Genomic DNA, 27,500 nt, shown 5'->3' with positions numbered 1-27,500 from the left:
ATCCGTGGGAAGAAAAGCCTACAGAAAAGACCACGGGAACCCCAGTCAGGGAGAAAATAAACACATGAGGTCAAAAATGCTCTCTTTCTTTCTTTTTTACGATAGATAGATAGATAGATAGATAGATAGATAGATAGATAGATAGATGATAGATAGATAGATGATAGATAGATAGATGATAGATAGATAGATGATAGATAGATAGATAATAGATAGATAGATGATAGATAGATAGATGATAGATAGATGATAGATAGATAGATGAGAGATAGATAGATGATAGATAGATAGATAATAGATAGATAGATAGATAGATAGATAGATAGATAGATAGATAGATAGATAGATAGATAGATAGATGTGTGTGGATATATATAGAGAGATAGATAGATAGATAGATAGATAGATAGATGGCAATCTTTCGTCTCTAGTAGACCTTTCCGTCGATTTCCGTAAAAAATTTTTTTTTTTTTTTACATATGGGCTTGCGGGAACTTTTGAAGTAATGAGAGCGAAAGAGACTAAGAGAAAGCGATTTTATGACGAGGGAAGTTCTTTTGAAGTTACCGTGCATGGCAAGCATTGATGTATATGTGTGTGTGTGTGTGTGTGTGTGTTTGATGGGGTGTGGGAGACAGACAGTATGTTGTGTAAGTGAAGTGCTTCTGTTAGTGTGTGTGAAGAAACAGAGTATTGTGTGAAAGAAAGAGATAACTGAAATTTTTTACTCGGTGTATGTGTATATGTATGTATATTACTACAAAAGTTCCCGCAAGCCCATATGTAAAAAAAAAAATTTTTTTTTACGGAAATCGACGGAAAGGTCTACTAGAGACGAAAGATCGCCAGATAGACAGATAGATATTATTTGGGAAAAATAGATTTTAAAATGGCATGTAATTCACCAAAGCAGGGACGGACACGGACACACACACACACATTTAAGTCTAACAACATACTTTTACAAATGCAGTACTTGGACATATTGTCAGTGTTGTATCCTGAGGTCATTGAGTGTTTTGGGTCTTCCAATGTAAACCCTGACTGATCTACGCGACCCGGCCTTGGTTGATCAACCCAAGCGGCATTCTACAGACATGCCAATCACCTCCAGAACCATATATATATAGATATTTATACATGAATGTGATGTACGATATAAGAAAGAGGGAGAAGGAGAGAGAGAGGGGAAGAGACTTGTCACTAATGAAAACGTGTTAAATGTTTACTTTGAATGAAAGAAAACTGAACTATTATTGCGTTGAGAATAGTCGACCAAATTATATCAAATTTCGAGGGAAGGGAACTTCTAGATCTGCTAAAAATAACAGCCAAATATCGCTTAAAACACATCCTACTGTTTTAAGTATCATAGATAGCGTAGTCTTAAATACACTATATGGAAATATAAAAAATAACGGGATGGTCACCACTCGGAAGGTCTTTGATCGGGCTAACCAGGGACTAAGCAGCAACTATCAGGTTTTTAACATGTGAAATTATCACAACATGGTATAATGTCAACGCACCACGTGCATTGACGACAAGAATATATTTCTCAACTATCTTCATAACCAAATGTTCTTTTTTCATTCTTTCTTTTTTTCATTCTTTCTTTCTTTCATTCCAACCGAAATCAAGCGAATAGCGAGCAACGACCAGACGACGGATTCCAAAAGTAGTTGGGAGACACGTTAATATGATTTTTAATTCAAATAACTAACAAAAAAAAAAAAGGAAATATAACAAGATTTGACCGATTCAGTAGGATGACATCCCCAATATATTAACGGAACTTAAAACTTTCCCTCTCGGTTGTGAATTCAGATTGTTCCGAATTCCGGAGAACCTTTTTGTGCACGAGATAAACCCAATCAGTCTGATCGGGGAAGAATTGTACGTTTTTAGTACAAAAACTAGCCTAGCGCCTAGTCGAAAGGAATCGATACGAATCAGCTGTAATTATGACTGACGGTAAATGTTCCAAATAAGAAGCCTCTGTATGGTCGCTTGACCTACTAGAAACAGCAGCTAAATCACAGTTGACTTACGCGTTATTTTCCTACAAAACAACACACACACACACACACACACTGGACAATGTAATCTAAGATGCACCTTAAGACAGGTATGGTGGCGATTTCAGCGCTGTCTTTGATCTGAAGACAATGGATAGAGATGGGATATGAAAAGAAACCGATTGCTTTTGAGTTCAAATTGGAACCTGGAAGCTTCTAAAATCTTTCTGGAGAGAGAATTGATAATTTAGGAACAGCGAAAATTCTCCAACCGGGATTTGAAACCTAATCAACCTCCTTTCGCCGAGGGTGTTTTACCTCCTCCTCCTCTTCATCTAAAGAAAGTAGGTAGAATAAATGGAATTCTGGAAACAAAGGAAAGAATTAGGCCGATTGATGAAAAAAAGATTAATTATATAACTGAAAGAACACGATCGAATATAACCGTTAGAAAATACATGAGTTCTTCTCTGCAGGAATTGCTAGATTGCATCACAGATGAAAATACAACCTGTGTATAACATGATGTACAATATAAAAGAACTCAGCGACATGAGGGCGTTTATGTAAATGTTGAAATTCCAGCCTACGTCCGTCCATTCATGTGCATAGATTCACACGCACACATATACACATTACCGTATATACAGAGAAGCATGTACGGAAGGAATTTCTTTTCATTGTTTATATCTCAATTATCCGAGCTATAAGGGTAAATTCCACAGTTCAGATTTTTACAGAGAAATACCATGTGATGGAATTTAAATATTAGAGAAAACTTCGAAATCTAAGATGACAACGCAAACGTAGACGACACATGTTTAGATAATTTGTTTTTTTCTTTCGGCCACACGTCCCAATTTTTTTCTTTTGTTTTCTGTATTCCATTTATTTGTACCTACTTTCTTTAGGTGGTTGTTGTGGGGAGTAGGATGTAAAACTCGTAGCGAATCAAGGCTGATTGGGTTTCAGATCCCGATTGAGAATTTTCAACATTTATATACATACATACATACATATATATATATGTATATATATTATATATATATATATATATATAATATATAATATAATATATATATATATATATATATATATATATATATAAAGAGAGAGAGAGAGAGAGAGAGAGAGAGAGATGGATAGATACATACATATACAAACATATATATATATGTATATCTATACATATATATAAATATATACATTAAACATATATATATAAACATATATATATAATATAAACATATATATAAACATATATATATAAATATATACATATAAACATATATATATAAATATATACATATAAAATATATATATAAACATATATATATAAATATATACATAAAACATATATAAATATATACATATAAACATATATATAAATATATACATATATATTATATATATATAAATAATATATATAAATATATATTTTTGTAGCTTATTAAAGATGTCCTCGTACGAAACGATCGTACCGAGATTTTAATCCATTCTTGTTGCTTTTTTCCTATATATAAATATATACATATAAACATATATATATAAACATAAACATATAAACATATATATATAAACATAAACATATATATAAACATATATATATAAATATATATGTATATATGTATATCTATACATATATATATATACATAAATATATGCATATATATATACATATATATGCATATATATATATACATATATATGCATATATATATATACATATATATGCATATATATATACATATATATATGCATATATATATACATATATATATGCATATATATATACATATATATATACATATATATAAATATATATATATACATATATATAAATATATATATACATATATATATGCATATATATATACATATATATATGCATATATATATACATATATATATGCATATATATATACATATATATAAATATATATAAATATTATATATAAATATATATACATATATATATAAATATATATACATATATATACTACATATATATACATATATATATACATATATATACATATATATATAAATATATAAATATATAATACATAATATAAAATAATATATATACATATATATATACATATATACATAAATATATATACATATTATTACATAAATATATAACATAAATATATTGCATATTATATAATACATAGATATATATACATAAATATATGCATTATATATATATACATATATGTATCCACATATACATACATATATAAATATATATACATATAAATGTACACATATATATATACACACATATATATATATATGTGCACACATATATATACATACACATAAATATATTCATATATATATATATATATATACATAAATAATTCATATATACATATATATGTATATATACACATACACATATATATATATACATATATATCTATACACACACATATATATATATATATATACATATATATATATCTATACACACACATATATATAGATATATATATCTATACACACACATATAATAGATCATAATATATATATATCTAATATCTATACACACACATATATATATACATATATATATATATCTATACACACACATATAGATATATACATATATACTATACACACACTATATATATACATATATATATACACACACATACTATATAGACATATATATATCTATACACCACACATATATAATATATACATATATATATCTATACACACACAATATATAGACATATATATCTCTATACACACATATATATATATACATATATATCTAAACACACACATATATATACATATAATATCTATACACACATATATATATATACATATAATCTAACACACACACATATATATATACATAGATATCTATAACACACACATATATATATATACATATATATATATCTATACACACATATATATATATACATATATATATCGAAACACACACATATATATATACATATACACATATATACATCGAAACACACACATATATATACATATACACATATATACATGTACCTATGTATACATATATATACACATATAAATATATATATATACACACATATATAAATATATATATATACATATATACACGCATATACATATATGTATATATACGTATATATATGTATATATATGCATATATACGTTTATATAAGTATATATATATATATATATATATATATACACATATAATATATAAATACAAATACATATATAGACATATATATACATACACACATATATATATAAATACAAATACATATATAGACATATATATACAAATATATACACACACACATATATATATATTATATATATATATACACACATATATGTAATATATCTATGTAATATTATGTTATATATATATGTTATATATATGTATATATTATATGTGTATGTATGAGTATGTGTGTGTAAGATTGTTTTGATGAAACAGTACTAAGAGGCGATCGATTGATATTAATATTTTCAATATAACGGAATATTGAGGGAATATAATAGCTTTTGGGGGAATACATGTACTCACACACACACATACTCACATCATCGGCGAGTACTGTTATTAACTTCAAAGATGCTAGCAGAAATATATTTAAATGATTTTGTTGGAAAAGAAAAAGATAGCGAGAGAGAGACAGAGAGAAGGAAAGAAAAAAGAACACTTGTTGTAAGGCTAAGAATTTTCTTCCTTTTCTTCTTTGTCTGCGAGAAGCGCGTGGTTTTGTAAAAGTGATGCAGACTTTGACATGATAAGGATTCTCGTCGGTGGCATGGAAATCGCTAAACGTCAGCTCGCTGTGAATGCATTGTGAATTCACCACGCGTACTATATTTATAAATATTTTTTTTTTTTTTTTTTTTTGTAATTGAGGATCGAAGAAAGAGCTTTTCCTTTGAACTGCAACAAAATTTGCATCTGAAACATTTAGCATCGGCCTAATATCGTTTCATCTGAAGCCGGTTACCACTTTCTTTTTATGCACACCTTCAATTTATATATCTGTAATTGATTTTTACATAGAGTAAAAAATGTGCGTACACACATACACACACGGGCAGAGAAAGAAAGAGAAAAAGAGAGAGAACACTTACCAAGTGCGTTTCCAATCAGATCAAGTGAAGACTTCAACGATTTCAGTTTTTTCTCAACGTAAATAATTTTCTCCATCGACGGCGAATAATAAAGCAAAAACAAGACGGGTTTCAAGTACTTAGTAATATTCGAACAATGTTGACTTGTATCTTAGTTGAATTAACTAAGCCAATGATAGGCAAGCACATGATTCTGCACCAATGAAAACCGCGAAATAAAACACCGCTAACATTTCAACCAATGACAAACGTTGATACATGTGGAAGCTTCTCCACAGTTACCGCAGCGTCACTAGTGAAAGCGATTGTTGACGTTGTTGTTTTTGGCTTCACTTTCTCTTTAAACTTTTATTTATTTTCGCCAAAATTAATGGTAAAATATCGTCTTTGAAACTGTAATTCTCTCGAAACACATGTTTGGGTTTTTTTCTTCTTTCTTTCGCTGCCTCAGAAATTAACGCGAATAAAATTTATGAAGAGAACCTGTTCTGTATCATATTAAGAGCTTCACCTCTCACGGAAAAAAATACAATGACGATCAGCTGTGTTAAAATCGAAATTGTAAATATTCTGTTCTGCTTTAGGAAAAATGAAAATATCTATCGGTTTGAATAAATTAAAACGAAAAATATCATTCTTTAATCGAAAACTTTATTGATTTAGAAATTTTCCTCAGTTTGTAGATGTCTTTTTTTTTTTCTTTTTCGTTCGTGAACTGAAAAAATATATATAAAAACACCGGTTTAAGACTATAACAGTAGTTCACCCTGGGTCCGATGTCTCATATGGCTCTGAATAAAGTTTACTCTTTGTGGAAGAAAGGCAGTGTATATAAAATTGAATAATTTTAGAGCCATTTTCTATTTACAGTAGAATGAAAGTAAAACTATTAAATATCAATCTAGGCGCCTAGCGTGTTTCACCTGGAACCAATGCTTTAAGGAATTTAGAATAAGTTTTATTGTAATAGGGAAGCGGCCAGTGTCACAAACTGAATATTTTTACATTGATTTTTACCGTGAACTGAAAGTAAAACAATACAAAACACCAATTTAGGATTCTAGTTTACCCTGGGAAGGTTTTATATGATTTTTAAGTTTTACAGTGTGCAATAGAGAGGCAGGGTGGATTCAATTGACTGAGGTAGTGTGGGAAGGCAGTGTATATGCGATGAGAGAAATTAGATATAATTCATTGTGAAAATCGATAGGCAACATCAAAATAAACAGCTGTTTCCGCTGTGGGATGTGGCAATGTTTTAAGATATATATACTAGCTTTCTCTTTGAAGAAATTCATTCAGAGAAAAGGGTGTGTGTGTATGTATTGTATATATTATATACATATAGACAGATAGATCTGCCGTTACGTTCTGAGTTCAAATTCCGCCGAGTCGACTTTGCCTTTCATCCTTTTGGGGTCGATAAATTAAGTACCAGTTACGCACTGGAGTCGATGTAATCGACTTAATCCCTTTGTCTGCCCTTGTTTGTCCCGTCTAAGAAATAAGATAGATAGATAGATAGATAGATAGATAGATAGATAGATATGTGGCTGCGCTACAATTACTTTTAATCGTCAGAAGCTATGGTGACTCAGGGGCCGAGAGTTTCGTGTATACCAATTAACGTACATGTACATATGCACATAACTTTCTGAGTTGGCGTTTGTGTATGTATGTATGTATGTATGTGTGTGTGTATGTATGTATGCATGCATGTATGTATATATGTATGTATGTATGAATGAATGATGTACGTATGTATCTATCTATCGTGTTTCTCTGTGTATGTTTATGCTGGTTTTATTTTTGCAGTAGCGATTTATAAATTGACAAATGGCCATAAACGTGGGGGAGGAAGGGGTATATAGCTGGATGATTCCAGTAGTAGAATAAGCACTGAAGGATTATAGGCTAAGGTGAGTTTGAGTGGGTTAGAAGCTGGAACCAAAAAGACATAATTAAATATTGATGGGCATTTTTAGCTACCATTTCTGCCATCCATCAGATATTTTTCACATCAAAACATAACGAAATTGAACACATATTATTCATTCGTGTTTCTTGCATTTTTCCTTATGGTTTATAGTTAACTGACCACATCACCATGAAATTGCGCGCGCGTAAGTGAATTCAAGACTGCTTACAATAATTACAGCATCGAAGTTCAGAATAAGGTAGGGTAGATAACTCTGTTACATCCAGTTCATGTGGTTGATAAACAGTTTTCTCAAACAATTTCAGCAGCATTTAGAGCAGTGATTCCCAAGGTGGGGCGCGGGGCATAGACGTGGGCTGTGAAAATATTTGTACATGACGAGCGGTACTTGTAAATGTGAGTGGACATGGGAAAAGGTGGGGCGTAAAAACTTTTGCTATGAAAAAGTGGGGCGCCGGGAAAAAAGGTTGGGAAACACTGATTTAGAGCATTCACGAATATTTTAGAAATTAGGGATAAACATCTCACACATACACACAACCCTATACATGCATATACCTAAACACACACATATGAGTGTGTGTGCGTATGTATATCATTATCATCATCATCATCATCATCGTTTAACGTCCACCTTCCTTGCTAGCATGGGTTGGACGATTTGACTGAGGTCTGGCGAAGTAGACTCCAATCTGATCTGGCAGAGTTTCTACAGCTGGATGCCCTTCCTAACGCCAACCACTCCGAGAGTGTAGTGGGTGCTTTTACGTGACACCGGTATGAGGGCCAGTTAGGTGGTACTGGCAATGGCCACACTCAAATGGTGCTTTTTATGTGCCACCTGCACAGGAGCCAGTCCTGAATGTTTTTTTCCACGTGCCACCAGCACAAGACCTAGTAAGGCGATCATCGTTACTTTACCATCCACTTTTCCATACTTGCATGGGTTGGACTGTATATATGTGTGTGTATGTGTATGCCTATATCTTTATCGGGGCTAATGCAGATTTGCACCTCACCTTGAAAAATGCCTTTTTCTGAAAAAGTTTATTCGGACTTCTAGGTTTTAAACATTGGAGATTATGAATATGCAAAAACAAATTTTCGGCATTTTAAGCCATCTCCCCCATCCTATCACTCCTCACACATTTTTAAATATAATATACTATTGTCAAAATCAAAATCAAACTCGATGACTGGCATCCGTGCTAGCGGGGTGCAAAGGCCACCATACGAGTGTGATCATTGACAGAGCGGCTAACCGGCTTCTGTGCCAGTGGCACATAAAAGGCACCATTCGAATATGATCGTTACCAGCATCGCCTTACTGGCACTTGAGCCCCGTGCTAGTAGGATGCTAAGAGCACCATCCAAGCGTGATCATTGCCAGAGCAGCTAACTGGCCTCCATGCCGGTGGCACGTAAGAGGCACCATTCGAGAGTAATTGTTACCAGCATCGCCTTACTGGCACCTGTACCAGTGGAATGTGTAAAAAGATTCGAGTGAGGTCGTTGCCAGTACCACCTGACTGGCCCCTGTGCTGGTGGCATGTAAAAGCACCAACTACACTCTCAGAGTGGTTGGTGTCAGGAAGGGCATCCAACTGTAGAAACTCCGCCAGATCAAGATTGAAGCCTGGTGCCGCCATCTGGTTCGCCAGCCCTCTGGGGAAAATCCTCGGAGTGTTTGTTTCGGCAACTGGCGGCTCCTCAGTCGTTCTGTCCCTGCGTCTGCGGACAATCTGCGGCAAACAGGATGTCTCTACATGCGGGATTGTTTGGGACCGCTTGTAAAATCCATTTATTCCCACGAAACTTCTCTCATGAATTCTCAATGGCAACATCGGCCTGTGCCGATGGAACTGTGACTGGCTCGTTATCTCCAGTGAACTGGCGCAGGACCGTCGTGCGTGGGCTGCGATGGTTCGAGATGTCTCGAGGGTGGTGGAAGAAGCCGACTCAACCCGCCCAGGGTGAATGTCGCCACAAGTACAAGTAAAGTAGTTTATATTAACATCCACTGAGAAAGTTGATTTTCAAAAATGTGCACAGTTTCTCTTCTCCATTCCAGATTACTATGACAGGTCTATTATGTTTACATTTGATTGAGGTTCTCCCTGGGACATTGCACCAGTACACCTTTTTATTATGAATAGCTATGGCTTCTACCATAGTGTAGGTTCTTATTTCTTTGGCCTCGGGGTATCCTTCCAATGGATCTCATTATACAGTGTCCTAGCTATAACATCATCTCTCATCAGTAGATAATACTGTGATGACAACTGCTTATGATGTGGGTGATACCTTCAGTGTTAACTCCACAAAGTGTAAATCAGTTATCACATTTTGCTGCTTTCCTGCATCTCTGTCCCTTTTATGCATTGGATCTTTGGTTGATATTTTTTGTTCCTGGATTGCAAACACATACCCTTCAAAGTGGGAGTTAGTAATCTGGTTGTTGATCCATGATCAACTACTTTAATGATCAATGTTACTATCATCTCAGGGCTTTCTACTAACATACCCTCCATCAGGCATTTGCCATATTCTAAACGCCTTATTTCCCTGGGCATGGATACATTGAAACTCCAACATCTGGCAGCTGACTTGGCAGACACCCATAAAATTATTAACCATCTTACCAACAATAACTCCGAGCACCGTTTCAAACTCCACCTGTCTAACACCCGTGGACATATTTACAAAGTCAGAAAACAGCACAGCTCCCATGACTTTCAGAAACAATTTTTCACGCTAAGAGTTGCTGAAGCATGGAACAAACTGCCGGCATCAGTTGTTAGTTGTCGGAGCACTGCATCATTCAAAACTTCCATGCTTCCTGAGATTCGCCAACACTACACCTGATTTTCTCCCCTCCATGCACACACAAGCATGTATCTGACTCATACACTGTTCACTTCCCAGACATTTGTACATTACTGCATATGCTTTATACGCACTTTTGACAAGTTGTGGTGCACCTGAGCACTGTATACAATAATTTCATTATTACTATTATTATTATTATTATTATATCCATGCATAATCTTCTTCTGATATATGCTCATCCTTTCATCTGATGATATACTGTGGTAGAGTCATGCAACTTCTTTGGGCATATATTTAAGGTTATCAGACAAGGAATGCTGCTCAAGAAGCTGTCTGCCAAGTTTTATGATGTTATCAGCCTCCTGAATGCAAACTTGGTCAAGGGATGCACTTCAACTCTTGGTAGTTAAAAGATGTTGCCAAAGGGATATAATATGACATTCAATGAGAGTCTGGGTTGCTGTTAAGCCTCTGCCCCCTTGTTTTCATTTTAGGTAGAGGCAGTCTACATCATTGTTGATGTGTAAATTATGTGTGTTAGTTGGTATCTTCCAGGTTTTTACATCAATGGCTTGGATCTCAACAAGCGTCCAGTCAAGTAGCCCAAATGTCAGTATGAGTACTGGCACCGCAAACACATTGTGGGCCAAAGTTTTATTGAATGCAGAGAGTTCCAAAGTCCACATTTTCTATGTTTGGCTGTAATATTCTTCAGTGACATGAGTCTTGTTACAGGTGCCATCATAAGATATATTTTCAGTCACCCGAAGGTACCTGTAACATTCCACGTTAGATACAGGGGAAACAGTTAAGTCATTGATGGAGATGTTTTCCCACTTTTCATAACCATATAGAGACATTTACCCTGACCAAAAGCCAACCTTATATCTTTTGAGGATATTGTAACCAGGTCAAGGTTCTTTTTCATCTCATGCATATTCTTTGCATATAGTTTCAAGTTATCTACATAGAAACAATTGTGTAATTTTTTTATTTCTGTTTCCTTGTGAGTCAGTAAGATATCCTTCAGACTTCCTTGATATGAATGACAAGGGGTTTACAGAAAGTATAAACATCACAGAAAGCCTATCCCCTTGTAATATATCTCTGCAATACTGTATTCTATTAGTGATAACACAATCACTCCTTGTATTTAACTTCAAAATGATGGGTGACAATGAAGTCAGGTCAGCTATGGCTTTGACTATATGGCTCAGAAACCTGGACATTATCAAAGAAGCTTGAGAGGTGGTTGGATGGAACTTGCACTCGCCTCCTTATAAGAGCTCAAAATCTCTCGTGGAAGTGTCATCCAACCAAAGTACAAATATATGGGAAACTACCACCTGTATCATCTCTTGTGAAAGGTAGGAGAGTCCAGTTTGCTGGACATTGTTGTAGAGCTGAAAACAAGACAATTTCTACTCTTCTCCTCTGGAAGTCATCTACTCACGATACCAGAGGGTGCACACTCTCCTACCCTGATGTAATCTCCAGGGATACAGGCATCCAGCAACAGGACCTTCATAATGCTATGATGGACCGTGAAGTCTGGCGTAGCATAGTAAATTCCATTGTCCCAACTACGGTCAAACAATGATAATGATGATGGCTTTGACTATGCTCCCTGGAACTTTAGCAAGTCAAAGGGCTTCTAACATTCATGAATTAGAAACAGAGCCAAAGGCTTTTTTGTAGTCCAGCCACGTTGAAATGAGGTTCCTCCTAAGTTCCCACACCCCTGATATTACAGTTTTGTTTATTAGCAGTTGCTTGGCACATCCCCAGACTCTCTTCTTCCCAGTTGCTTGTCCTGCTGTGATAATGTTAATACTTTCACAATGGTCTTGAAGGAAGAGGTTTAAACATATATATATTTTATACATTAAGTCCTGGCATGCAATCTGCCGGTAGTTTTTTGCCATGTTGGTGGTTCTGAATTGTGTCTGCGTATGTTTAGTGTTGACTGTTAGTCTTTAGGCAAGTCATAACTCGCCTGAAAACCCTGTGCATACTCAGGTGAAACTCAAAATGGCAAGAGACTGATTTAGCCAAAAAAAAAAAAATTATATATATTCCCAATTTATATTCCTGTATGTTATATTTTAATAATTACTGGTATCTTTATATATTAATATATTTTATATGTAAAGCATATGTTATACATGTATGTATATTCTTGTAATTGTCATTTTAGTAAATATATTCATAAGTTGACATAATATAATGTCTAAAAGTTGATGAACCACCTATTGATCCCCCAGCCATTTTCTTATTACTCTCTCTCTCTATATATATATATATATATATATGTATATCACGTGACTGACCAGACCATCAGATGTTTTACACATCGCTGGTCACGATGCGTTCGCATTGTTTTAGCCTTCGAATGACGCCACCCCGCTGGCTAAGCGAGCAGGCCAACAGAAGAAAGAGTGGGAGAAAGAGTGGTGAAAGAGTACAGCAGGAATCACCCACACCCTGCTGGAGATTCGTGGAGCTTTTAAGTGTTTTCGCTTAATAAACACACACAACTCCCGGTCTGGTAATCGAAACCGCGATCCTCCGACCGCGAGTCCGCTGCCCTAACCACTGGGCCATTGCGCCTCCTATATATATATATATATATATACACACACACATATATGATAGATAGATAGATAGATAGATAGATAGATAGATAGACAGACAGACAGACAGACAGGCAGGCAGACAGGCAGGCAGGCAGACAGACAGACAGACAGACAGGCAGGCAGGCAGACAGACAGACAGACAGACAGGCAGACAGACAGACAGACAGATAGATAGATAGATAGATAGATAGATAGATAGATAGACAGACAGACAGACAGACAGACAGACAGACAGACAGATAGATCTACAGAAATATTTATTCTATAGCAAAGGCACATCGAATGACAACCCCCACTGACTGGATGTTTGCCATATTACTTCTTTCCTTGTAACAGATAACAGATACAAAATATGAACTTGACTTCTTTTCTCTTGTGAATTAGATATAAATATCTAGAATTTTCTACAGAACAGCGACTGCTGAAACATTCTGGTTTGCTTAACCTACCACTCTCGCCAGCAAAATACTCTGTTAAGAGACATGTGTCTTTGTCTGTTGTCTTACGTAGTGAAGTATTTCATTCATTGTATAAAATGACAGTTAAGCTCAAACACAGAAATTTATTGGATTAGCTTTCAATATATATGATGATGATGATGATGATGATGGTGATTATGATGATAATGGCAATGATGGCAGCGGCGGCAGTGGCGGTGGTGAAGGTGCTAGTGGTGATGATAATGTTGGTGTTGATAATGATGACAATGATGATGATGATGATGATGATGAAGGTGATAATGATGCTGGTGAGGATGATGGTAGTGGTGATATTATGGTGGTGGTGGTGGTGGTGGTGTGGTGGTGGTGAAGGTGCTAGTGGTGATGATAATGTTGGTGTTGATAATGATGACAATGATGATGATGATAATGATGAAGGTGATAATGATGCTGGTGAGGATGATGGTAGTGGTGATATTATGGTGTGGTGGTGGTGATGATGATGATGATGATGATGATGATGATGGTGGTGGTGATGGTGGTGGTGAGGGTGCTAGTAGGGGAAGACAATAATGAGGAGGAGGAAGAGGATAGTAGCAATGATAATGCTGGTGATGATAATGTCAATCACAATGACAATGATGATGGCGATGATCATGATGATGATGATGAATATGTAGAATCATTGTTCTATTTGTGGAATTATTGTTTACCTTTGGTACCAAATTGACCTCTCTCTCTCTCTCTCTCACACACACACACACATACACACGTACATATGCATCTTCCCTGCCACCTGACTTCGTGTGTAAAAAAAGCATCCTTCCTTTAAATTTCCCCATGTAAACATGTCTGGTCAAGAGGAAATGTTACCTTACACCTTACTTAGAAACAGGTGAGGGTTAGTGACAGGAAGAGCACACAGCCATAGAAAATCCACCTCAACAAATTCCATCAGACTCATGCTAGCATGAGAATGCAGACATTAAAACGATGATGATGACGATGACAAAGATCATGATGATAATAATGATGATGATGATGCTGATGACAAGTATGATGACGACGACGACAACAATAAGATGATGATGATGGTGGTAATGATGGTGATGATGGTGGTGGTGATGATGATAATGGTGATGATGATGATGATGGTGATGATGGTGGTGGTGGTGATGATGATGATGATGGTGGTGATGATGGTGGTGGTGGTGGTGGTGGTGGTGGTGGTGGTGGTGGTGGTGGTGGTAGTGGTGGTGGTGGTGGTTTTGGTGGTGATGATGATGATGATATACTGATGGAGATGAATATCAAAGTGAATTCATACAATATTTATGATGTCTAAAGTTTTGAAGTATTAACACTGCTTCATTTTTAGGTTTTTATTTGTGTTTGCCAGTTTGATTGATATTTAATATTTAATTTGAGTCCCTGATGTCGTTATTGGTTTATTTGTATTGTTTGTTAATTTCTTTTTTTTTAATGTTTACCTGTTTGTTTTCATTTAGTTATTGATTGAACTTCATCTAAAAAAAAAGAATTCACCTGTCAAAATATCTCCATATTTTCTATGGACGTTTCATTTTATTGCTGGAGAAAATAATTTGATTTTGTTACAATGAGGTTTATAAATGCTCAAATCTCTAGGCAGAAGGAAATGGCAAAGTGCATGAATGCATGCAGGCATCATCATCATCATTGTTTAATGTCCGTTTTCCATGCTAGCATGGGTTGGACGGTTCGACCGAGGTCTGGGAAGCCAGATGGCTGCACCAGGCCCAATCTGATCTGGCAGTGTTTCTACAGCTGGATGCCCTTCCTAACGCTAACCGCTCCGTGAGTGTAGTGGGTGCTTTTTACGTGCCACCGGCACAGAAGCCAGTCAAGGCGGCACTGGCATCGGCCACGTTCGGATGGTGCTTTTTACGTGCCACCGACACAGGTATCACAACTACAATTTCCATTTAACATTTATTTTGATGTTGGTGAGTATGTGTGTGTGTCCCTGTTTATGTGATGTGTTTGTGTATTTATGTGCATTGCATTTATAAAAAAGAACTTGACTTTTATGTATATCATTTCTTGAAGTCCAGTTTCTGTTTTTGTTTATAAATGTTTTATTTAAATGGTTTTGAGTGACTTGATATATTAATACGATGTATTTAGTGTGCATATTACTGTTGCTTGAAAAGTAATCTAGTACTCTAGTGATGGAATGTGTTCGTATACGTATATATCTGTGAGTGGTGTCTATATATGTTTGCCTACAGTTATGTATGTGTGTGTGTGTATGAGCACACACGCACATATATATATATATACATACATATATTATATATACATACATATATATACATATATACATATATATATATATATATATATATATATATATATATATAATATATATATATATATATATATGTATGTATGTATGTATATCTATATATATGTATGTATATATATGTATATATGTATGTATGTACTGATAGAAAGATACATACATACATACATGTGTATATGATGGCTGCAACTTGATTTCAAGGAATGCTATTACCTCTCGTTCTCCTAAATATGAGGTGAACAGATGTGGTTTTTCAATCCTGCTAGAAACCAACACTTTTCTGCAAAGATGTGGAAATGACAGGTGCCTCTTGCAGCAGCAGGTATTCAAAGAGCTTCATCTCATCCTGGAATTTTCCATTGAGTGCTTTGCCTTTTTCAATTACACAACACATAATAGACGTAGTAAAAATCAAAAAAATTCCAATGCTTGAAGCTTTTTTAAGTGAGAAAAGGTTTTGTACAGAGCCAATCCTAATCTCTAAACAATGTATGTATTTGTCCAAAAACAAGAAACTACCATACAACATTGAGTGCAAACAAAGTAGTTGGTATTTATATCAACGGCGAGCTGGCAGAAATGTTAGCACGCCGGGCGAAATGCTTAGCGGTATTTTGTCTGTCGTTACGTTCTGAGTTCAAATTCCGCCGAGGTCGACTTTGCCCTTCATCCTTTCGGGGTCGATAAATAAAGTACCAGTTTCGCACTGGGGTCGATATAATCAACTTAATACCTATATCTGTCCTTGTTTGTCCCCTCTATGTTTAGCCCCTTGTGGGTAATAAAGAAATTGGTATTTATATCAGAGTTTCCCTTCTAGTAAAGAAATATCTGAACGAAGATTAGGAGTCTTTCACTCACAGTTGTTGGATGACCATTGACTCTGCTGAGTTTATTTGTTCTTTGGTAGTGGGTTTTTTTTTTTTTTTTTTTTTTTTTTGGTTTGCTGAGTAACCAGAGAAAAGCACCTTCTTTACCAAGCAAGCTTGGTAGGGTTGTCAGTTTAGTCACCAACAGCTTAAACATGCAACATGTTGTACTGGGTTACATGTTCCCAGCAGCACTAAAACGAACCTGATATATACATACGTACATACATACATACATACATATATATATATATTTATATTTATGTATGTATGTATATATGTGTGTGTGTGTGTGTATATATATATATATATATGTATGTATGTATATGTGTGCGTGTGTATATATATATACATGTATATATGTGTGTATATATGAATATATATGTATGTATATATGTATATGTATATGCATGTGTGTGTATATATACACATATATACATGGATATACATATATACACACATATACATGCATACATACACATGCACACAGACACACACACACATATATACATACATATATTCTCTTCAATGTATTTTCTAACTGCATCCAAAATACTTTTCCATGCTATCTTGTGCGTTTATAGCTTAAATATTTTAAAATTTAGGTCCTGTATACACTTTCTTTCTATCCTGTTTAGTTTAAGGAAGTTGTGGTTAGTAGCTGTTTTTTGGCTCATTTAAATCTTTTATAAATACATATTATTATAAATAAAGGTGAAAAAGAAAAAAATTTTCTATGCCAATAGATCATCTAACCACATACAATATTTTTCAGTCTGTGAGAAATTTATCTGGATGAGATCTTGGTTTTTTGAAAAATTTTGCCTTACAAATACATATATATATATATATATAATATATATATATATATTAAATATTCTCAATTTATAGCCAATAACCATTCTCCACTGTTCTGTCCTTTTAGATTTTGATGTATTATGTCATACGTTTCCTTATGAAAAGGCTTTCATCTCTTAAGTTTTGAATTATCTTCAATGCTTCCGTAACATATTTTTTTTTGTTATTTATTTTCTAGGCAAGAGTGTTAACCCTATGCAAATCCATATTTACCTCAGGGAAGAAGTGGTCCATATTTTTAGTCTGACCTCTAGACTTTGATCTATCCAGAATGAGAGGACCTACAAGAAGTGTGTGTTCTGATGGCATAGCTCTCGAGGTCATTGAGGCATGCAAGCCACCACATCACAACAAGGATTAGATCTTGTGAGGAAACAGCCTCTTCTCAAAGCTAATTAGTAACAAATGATTTCCCCATAAGCCTCCTCAGCTTATCCATTTTTCCTCCTCTCATCAATACTGAAAATCCTCTTCTTTCCCCCCCCCCCCAGGCCCTAGACTAACATCTGTCCCCTAATCATTATTCCTCCGCAGAATATCTACCAGATCAGTCTTGCCAGTCTCAAAGAATCCCTGCAAAAGACAAAGGTACAGCCTCTCCCCAATAACTCTAAATAGGGTTTTCACTTTGGGAACAGAGACAGAATTTCCTTCTTCCTCAACAGAAACAAAATAAAGGCTGAATTCCTTCAAACCACTTTTGCTAAAAATAGCAGTTAAACCACTTTCAAATGACTCCCCACCACCTTGTAAAAAATATTGTTACATTGGATAATGTAATCCTGGGTACACAAGGCACAGAAAAAAATTAAACTAATGTGTGGGTTATGCTCAGAACATCTTTTATCATCACCCTGCTCATTCATGGGCTGTCCTGGGGTTAAACAACTAAGCAATTTACTACTGCAATGTTACTAGCTTAGGCCAAAGTTAATTGATTACCTAGGTAACCAGAACGTATCCAATACTTCCAGATAAGTTTCTCTCAGACTCTTAAACAGTCTGGGTATTGATTCACTTTAAACCTACTTGAAATACTTCTTGATCTCTTTTCACATTCATAACTTAATACCAAGCTTCCTCTGACCTTCTTCACACACGTTTGCATTTATACAGAGACATATTACCATCATCATCATTGTCGTCATCGTCATCATCATCATCTTAATGTCCACTTTTCCATGCTTGCACCAATCAGACGGAATTTATCGAGGCAGGTTTCCTATCATTGGCTCCTCTCTCTTGCCAAACTTTGCTTGTTTCCAAGCAGGGTAACATTTCCTTATGGCTTGACATGTTTTTCCACGGAAGATTGGAATGAAGGAAACTACTTGAATGTCGATATTATCACACAATGTTAAGACAGGGTCCTCTGAAATTTCTTTCCTATTCATGTGTTTCCTGCTGGTGTTGACCTACAACTGTTTAAACAGAACATTAATATGTAAGTGTCAGAGTTTCAGAGAGTTTGCTAGGGTCATGGATTCTGCACCTTCAACCAGACTCAGCAATTGAGAAAAATACTCTGAATATTCACCAATGTAGAGACTATATAAACAGCCTGAGAAAGATATTAATGGTTCTAATTACACTTAAACTGATGAGACCCAGTTAAGATTGAAACTGTAATCCTTTGGTTGGTGGATTCACATGTTCCTTCTTTGGCTATAATCATGCAGAGATAAGCAAAGACAGAAAACCTTTCATCATTGCACCCCACCCCACCCATCCACACACACGCACACACACACACACACACAAATGCACTATGGCCAGATGCCCTTCTTGTCACCAGCCCTCATCTGTTTCTAAATAAGTGTAGTGATGCCGTCTTGGGAAATCTCCAGCATGCATGCGCAGGGTTGGAGTCTTCCGGAAGGCCTGCCGGAAGTTCCCTCATGCACATGCGCAGAAAACTAGCAGCAGCGAAATTCTCTTGTATCTCTCTCCTGGACGCTAGCAGCTGAATGATACAGACGTGTCTGCAGCAGCTCTCTCGACCTGCTACCTCGTGGAGCATCTCCGCTATGCTTGAACGGGGGCAGGATTGACTCACTCCACTTGACTACTGCCGATATAGCTCCTAGGTTGCCGATTCGCCCAGAGGAAGGAAATGTTTATATTGCGAATCAAGGAATAAATATTTATAATGTTGAAATTAATCAGAAATCTTGACTCTTTCTTCGATTAATATTTAATGTAAAGGATGCGAGTTGCACCCATCCAGTGCGGGGAATCTCTCATCCTGTTACATAAGGTTAATATTTCCTCAGATATATTTTCCATGAAAGATTGGAAATGAAAGACATCGCTTATAACTGGGACTCCATCAGTTATGATGATATGTGGTACAGTTAATCCAGTTAAACAGCCTGCTCATGAAATTAACATGTAAGTGGCTGAGCATTCCACAGACATACACACCCTTAATGTAGTTATAATAATAATAATAATAATAATAATAATAATAATGAAATTATTGTATACAGTGCTCAGGTGCACCACAACTTGTCAGAAAGTGCATATAAAGTACATACAGTAATGTAGAAATGTCTGGAAAGTGAACATGCCTGTGTGTGTATGGAGGGGAGAAAATCAAGTGTAGTGTTGGCGAATCTCAGGAAGCATGGAAGTCTTGAAGGGTGCAGTGCTCCGACAACTAACAACCGATGCCGGCAGTTTGTTCCACGCTTCAGCAACTCTCAGCGTGAAAAAATGTTTCCTGAAGTCATGGGAGCTGTGCTGTTTTCTTACTTTGTAAATATGTCCACGGGTGTTAGATGGGTGGAGTTTGAAGAGGTGCTCAGAGTTATTGTTTGTGCGATGGTTGATCTCCAAAGACTCAGTGCGATGCAGAATATAACAAAGATGGATATGAAATACAGGTACTACTCATTTTTGTCAGCTGAATGGATTGGAGCAATATGAAATAAAGTGTTTTGCTTAACTCTATAGTATTTAAACTGGCCAGATCAAAACTCTCACACTTACCCTGCTATGTTATTCTTAAAATAAACAAATCACATTATCGAAATAGCAAAGCTACAAGATAGTATATCTCTCTATATATAAAGCTGAAGTCGACTGTGTATGGCAGGTTTGGTGGCCTTCAACTAACACTATCTCCTCCGAGACCCTGCGGCGCAAGTTGACCAAAATTGAGAGTATGATAGAAGAAGGCTTGCTCTGCATTCCGTAGAAGATAAAATTCAAATCGGACCATGTTAAGACCAAAAATTTTTACATCAAAAAGGTGCTTTTTTTCTATGAAAATCCCTATTTTTTATGATTTTTTGACTGCTGTGTCACCATTTTTCGGTGTATTTCAACCAGAAAAATGTTCACTTAAAGTGAATAACAAGCTACATAATGCAAAATTTTTAGTTTTCAAAAATTATAATGGGTCAAAAGAAACCCGAGCAAAGTTGGGCAATACTACTAGTAAATGATAAATTCAAAACTACGTAAATAAATAAGCATTACATTCAACAGAATAATCTGAATACTAAAAGGTTAAGGAAAAAGTGCCACCAAGAATTGAACTTACAACCTTATGATCATGCGCCGAATACCCTAACCACCAAGCTACATGCTTTCACTGCTTGTGTAATGGCATTGCTACCACATTTACGTCTTTTCTACACATGTTGAACTGCAACAGCTTATAAAATAAGTATGTTTTTCTATACATATGTGTGTCTGTGTACATGTATGTGTCTGGAAAAAAGATGGCTAGATAATTAGCCAGACAGGCAGATACTTTCTCTTATATTCACAATAAACTCAGTTCACCTTAAATACCTTTTGTATGTGAGAATCTCAAATGCTCTCACATTTCAACTAAGTAAGAAAATTGCAGATGAAGATCCAACCAATACAATACAAATACTAATCTTGTCTCTCTCGTATCATTGTTGTATTATTGATCATAGCAGACAGAAAGAAATTAGTTGATAACAAAGTGGTGGTACCTGAGCAAAACATGAAGTGTGTTATGGTAAGATGGGAATATACAATTTTCTGTCTTGTGAAAGATTAGTTATCAGATTGAATAGCATTAACAAAAAAAAGCCAAAACAATATCTTTTCATATTAATCAAGATTCGTTTTGAAAACTGTCACCAAGTTTACAGCATCTTCAGAGAATATAACAAAAGAAATGTTGGTTCAATTCTTAGCCAGCTCTATTTCGAAGCCATAATGGTGACGATTAAGAATTGAGTGAGCTAATCTTCTATTGAAATCATTAAAAGTATTGTGCAAAGATCAAATAGTAACTTTGGATATGCAAAACCAATTTCCTCTAGATGTTTTGTTTTCTCTTTTGTCTCTGTCTCTGTCTCTCTCTTTCTCTCTCCCCTACCCATGCCAGCATGGGAGGCGGACTCCATGTATATATAAATTACTACGATGATCCGGTTCTTGACTGAAGACTGAGGGGTTCGAATGTCCTGTCCATGTTTATTGTATCGTCTTCTAAGAGTTATACGTTCTTGTCCATGTTGTATTTTTCTACATACCTTAATATATATATATATATATATATATATGTGTGTGTGTGTATATATATATATATATATATATATATATATATATGTGTGTGTGTGTATATATATATATATATATATATAGTTAATCCAAACATGAAAACACAAAGAGAAAACACAACAACGCGGGGACGTAGAACTAGTATAGTATTATTGGATGCTCAGGAAAGAAGGAGGGCTTAACGTTTTGAGCAGAGCTCTTCGTCAGAAACATAGCAAAAGGAAAGATCCAAAGAAGGGAAGACGGAGAAAAAAAAATTGCCCACAGTACACACGCAGTCACATTTTGAATGTATATATATATATATATATATATATTAGAAGAAATGAGGTACTCAGAAATCTGGATGGTTTTATATTTACAGATATTTATTAGTATGTCACATGTTTTTATAAATCATATATCATATATTAGCGCTTTCGTCCACTCTAGTGGAGTTTTCAGATCGAACTTTTGCAGGAATTTTGACTCTTTTTATAGTATTATTGAGTGTGTAGGGGTGGGGAGAGATATTAGAGAGTACAAGAGGGTGAGGAATGGGGAGAAAGTGAGAGATGTTAGCTGTTTCCATTATTTTGTCCAACCCCTGTATATATATATATTATATATATATATATATATATTCGGAGAGACCCCCTTCGGTCACGACACAGACCATGGGATTGCACCTAGAAAGTTACCCTCCTAGACACAAGTCTGGGCAAGGTTGTTTATGGAAGACCAGCAGTCGTCCATGCATACCAGCCTCCCCTCTCCACGCCACCAGTGTTATCCAAGGGAAAGACAAAGGTCGATACAGCTTGGCACCTGTGACGTCGCAACTCATTTCTACAGCTGAGTGAACTGGAGCAACGTGAAATAAAGTGCCTTGCTCAAGAACACAACACGCAGCCCGGTCCGGGATTCGAGCTCACAACCTCACGATCGTAAGCTCGACGCTCTAACCACTGAGCCATGCACCTTCACTTATATGTGTATATATATGTGTGTGTGTGTGTGTGTGTGTGTATATATATATATATATATACAAGGTATAACTGATAGTCATTACTTATTTTTCTGTACTGTTGTAAATTTGACTTACAGCTATTTCCAGAAGTTATTACAGGAAACAGCTGTAAGTCAGATTTATTACAGTAGAGAAAAAATATGCAATGACCATTATTTATTCCTTGTCTTGTATATCACTCTGTGTAAAAACCAGTATAGCAGGAGCACAACCATGGATTTTACAATACAGAATTGTGATGAACTATGACCTAGGACCCTGCCACAAGAATATGCAGAGTTCTTTACTAATATATACATACACAATAGGTTTCTTTCAGTTTCCGTCTACCATATCCACTCATAAGCCCAGGATTACAGTAGAAGACACTTGTCTGAGGTGCTACGCAGTGGGGCTGAACCCAAGACCACATGGTTGGGAAGCAAGCTTCTTAACCACACAGTCATGCCTGCACCTATACATACATACATACATACATACATACATACATACATACATACATGCATGCATGCATGCATACATACACACATACATGCATACATGCATACATGCATACATACATACATGCATACATGCATACATACATACATACATGCATACATGAATACATACATACATACATACTACATACATACATACATACATACATACATACATTCATACATACATACATTCATACATACATACATGCATACATACATAGACACATACATACACACATACATACATACATACATACATACATGCATACATGCATACACACATACATGCATACATGCATACATACATACATTCATACATACATGCATACATGCATACATACACACATACATTCATACATACATGCATACATGCATACATGCATACATACATACATACATACATACATTCATACATACATACATACATGCGTACATACATACATAGACACATACATACACACATACATACATACATACATGCATACATGCATACATACATGCATACATGCATACATACATACATTCATACATACATGCATACATGCATACATGCATACATACATACATACATACATACATAGACACATACATACACACATACATACATGCATACATGCATATATGCATACATACATAGACACATACATAGACACATACATACACACATACATACACACATACATACATACATACATGCATACATGCATACATGAATACATACATGCATACATACATACATTCATACGTACATACATGCGTACATACATACATAGACACATACATACACACATACATACATACATGCATACATGCATACATGCATACATACATACATACATACATACATACATACATACATACATACATACATAAGGATAAACAAGTTAGGCAGGTTGATATTCAAAAGATATTAAGTTCATTAAATTGAAAAAAGTATATATGTTTACACGTGAAATGTCAGACTTACACAGAATAGAAATATCAAGAATTAAAAGGAGGTGAAGAAGAGTATTACAAAGCCAACAGCTGTTTCTGGAGGGCTCAGTATTATGAAATAATGATTGTAAATTGATTCTATCACAGGATGATATGAGCCTCTGTCTTCAGGGAAGAAATCCTACATTTGAGCTGTTGTCAGAAAGGAGATTAAAAATGGAATGATTTTGTGGAGAGCTAAGTGTAATAGAGGGAGGGAGAGGGAGAGGGAGAAGGAGGGAGACAAGGAGGACAGGTAAGAAAGCAGAAGGTGAGAATATATATCTGCTCCTCGCCTCCCTTCCTTCTTTTTTCACTTTCACATCTCCTCTCATCCTTTTCTTCCTTTTTCTCTTTCACATTTCTTCCTTTCTTCCCTTCCTTCTTTTTTCACTTTCACATCTCCTCTCATCCTTTTCTTCCTTTTTCTCTTTCACATTTCCTCCTTTCTTCTTTTTCTCTTTCACATCTCCTCCTCTCCTCCCTTCCTTCTTTTTACCTTTTTTACATCTCCTCCTCTTCTCCCTTCATTCCCTTTTTTTCTCTTTCACATCTCCTCCTCTCCATTTGTGTAAAAACCAAGAAACCTTCTATAAAATGTATTTTGAAAAATCCTCATGAATGGATGAGAGCCAAATAAAGAATTATTCAAAATTCTGACTGCCTGCTTTTTCTTAATATACAATATCTGTACATCACTTTAAACACTATATATACTCTCACACACACACACACGTGCGCGCACGCGCACACATTAGTGTGCATGTATACATCTATGCATCTATGTATCTCGTAATAGAAGCTAGAATTTTAGCTAAAGAAGTAGTATGCTATTATTCAACCTAGAAGATATAGCAGCCAAATTCACCTCAAACCATTCCCTATTTTTACAATGCAAGAACATACCATGCATTGTACAGAGTGATCACTCATTAAAAATCTTTTATCATATGTCAACTAGATCAAGACTAACCAATTGACAGATAATAAAAGGATTAATATTAAATGGATTTTTGTTTTGAATTCTGTCGCAAGAGTGGTAAGGTTCTCTTAGGGAATTCTCAAACCAAATTTCATTTTGGAATGAAGCCATTTTACTTCACTTCATTGATAAAGCTCTTTAAAAACACATGAATGTTGTACAATCTCATACCACTTCATGCATAAGTCCCAGGCTTTGTGATTGTATATCAAATCAAGACTGAATGAATTTAGAAGTTAGACAAGGAAATGAAATCATTCAAGCGGGCATTTTTTCCTTACTGGGATTTTTCCTTGCAGCATAAATATTAATTACCTTGAACTGTGTGTCCTTTTATGGTTTTTTGTGTTGTTGTTGTGTGTTTAGGGGTGTTTTTTTTGCCTTTGTTTCTGAAATGCTCTTGAATTTTTCTATAAAGCTGGATTTCAAGAAAACCCATAAAAAAATATTTTTGTGCGTATTCATAGGAGTGTATACTTGTTTTTGCGTATATGTGGGTGGTTGCAAATAAATAAACAGGTATGAGCAATGAGTGCATATTTGTATATGTGGGTGTGAACATGGGAGTGGATATATTTTAACATGTTTAAGTCTATACATGTGTGTGTGTGTGTGTGCGTGTGTGTATATATACATACGTACATACATACATACATACATACATACATACATACATACATACATACATACATACTACATACATATTCCAAGTGAAAAGAAAATTGTGTGATTCATGTATATGGACAGCAATTCTCCATGGTAGTGAGACATGGGACCTGAATGCAGAGGGCATGCAAAGGTTAGTAAGGAATGTGGCTAGTATGCTCCATTGGATGTATAATATAAGAGTACATGTTTGACAGAATTCTAGGGTTTTGAGAGAGAAGTTAGACATAAGAGGAATTGGTTGCTGTGTGCAAGAGAGATGACTGTACTGGTTTGGTCAAGTGATGCGGATGGATGCCAACAGCTCCATAGAGAAGTGCTGATCTCTCAAAGTGGATGGAACATGTGGAAGTGGGACATCCCGGAAGATGCAGTATTGAAGAATGACCTCAAGATGCTGAACTTTTCAGGCAAGATGACAAAAGACTAAGATGCCTGGTACCTTGCTGTACTCAAGAAGACCTGTACTCCACAGCAGAAGTGTTAAGACTGGTCCCTTTGGAGGTGTAAATCATTTATGGTGATGCCATATAAAAGTGCCCATGTGGTGTTATGTAAAAGTGCCCATGTGGTGCCATGTAAAAGCACCCAGCACACTCTGTAAAGTGGTTGGTGTTAGGAAGAGCATCCATCCATAGAAACCATGCCAAAGCAAACTGGAGTCTGGTGCAGCTCCCCAGCTTGCCAGCAGTGGTCAAATCGTCCCACCCATGCCAGCATGGACGATGGATGTAAATTAAAAAAAAACAAAAAGAAAAAGAGATATATACATATATATATAAA

General features: G+C 35.4%; 1 protein-coding gene and 1 long non-coding RNA gene across 4 annotated transcripts in view; one reads left to right on the top strand and one right to left on the bottom strand.

Moving 5' to 3' along the window:
- LOC115216453 (transient receptor potential cation channel subfamily M member 3) overlaps positions 1-6,301 on the bottom strand; it is an 841,279-nt gene extending 834,978 nt beyond the window's left edge. For all 3 annotated transcript variants that reach the window (XM_036506322.1, XM_036506319.1, XM_036506321.1), the window contains exon 1: positions 6,141-6,301. The gene's annotated coding sequence lies outside the window, so the exon portion shown is untranslated. The remainder of the gene's footprint in view (positions 1-6,140) is intronic.
- Positions 6,302-7,916: 1,615 nt separating this feature from the next.
- On the top strand, positions 7,917-27,098 carry LOC118764952. Its single transcript, XR_005000792.1, has 3 exons — positions 7,917-7,926; positions 21,130-21,134; positions 26,763-27,098. It is a non-coding gene; the product is annotated as an uncharacterized LOC118764952 (long non-coding RNA).
- The last annotated feature ends 402 nt before the right edge of the window (positions 27,099-27,500 follow it).

The sequence above is a fragment of the Octopus sinensis genome, linkage group LG10 (assembly GCF_006345805.1).
Source record: "Octopus sinensis linkage group LG10, ASM634580v1, whole genome shotgun sequence".
In the NCBI taxonomy this organism is placed as follows: Eukaryota; Metazoa; Mollusca; class Cephalopoda; order Octopoda; family Octopodidae; genus Octopus; species Octopus sinensis.
Note: the sequence above shows the minus strand (reverse complement) of the source record. Positions and strands in the feature narration are given on the sequence as shown.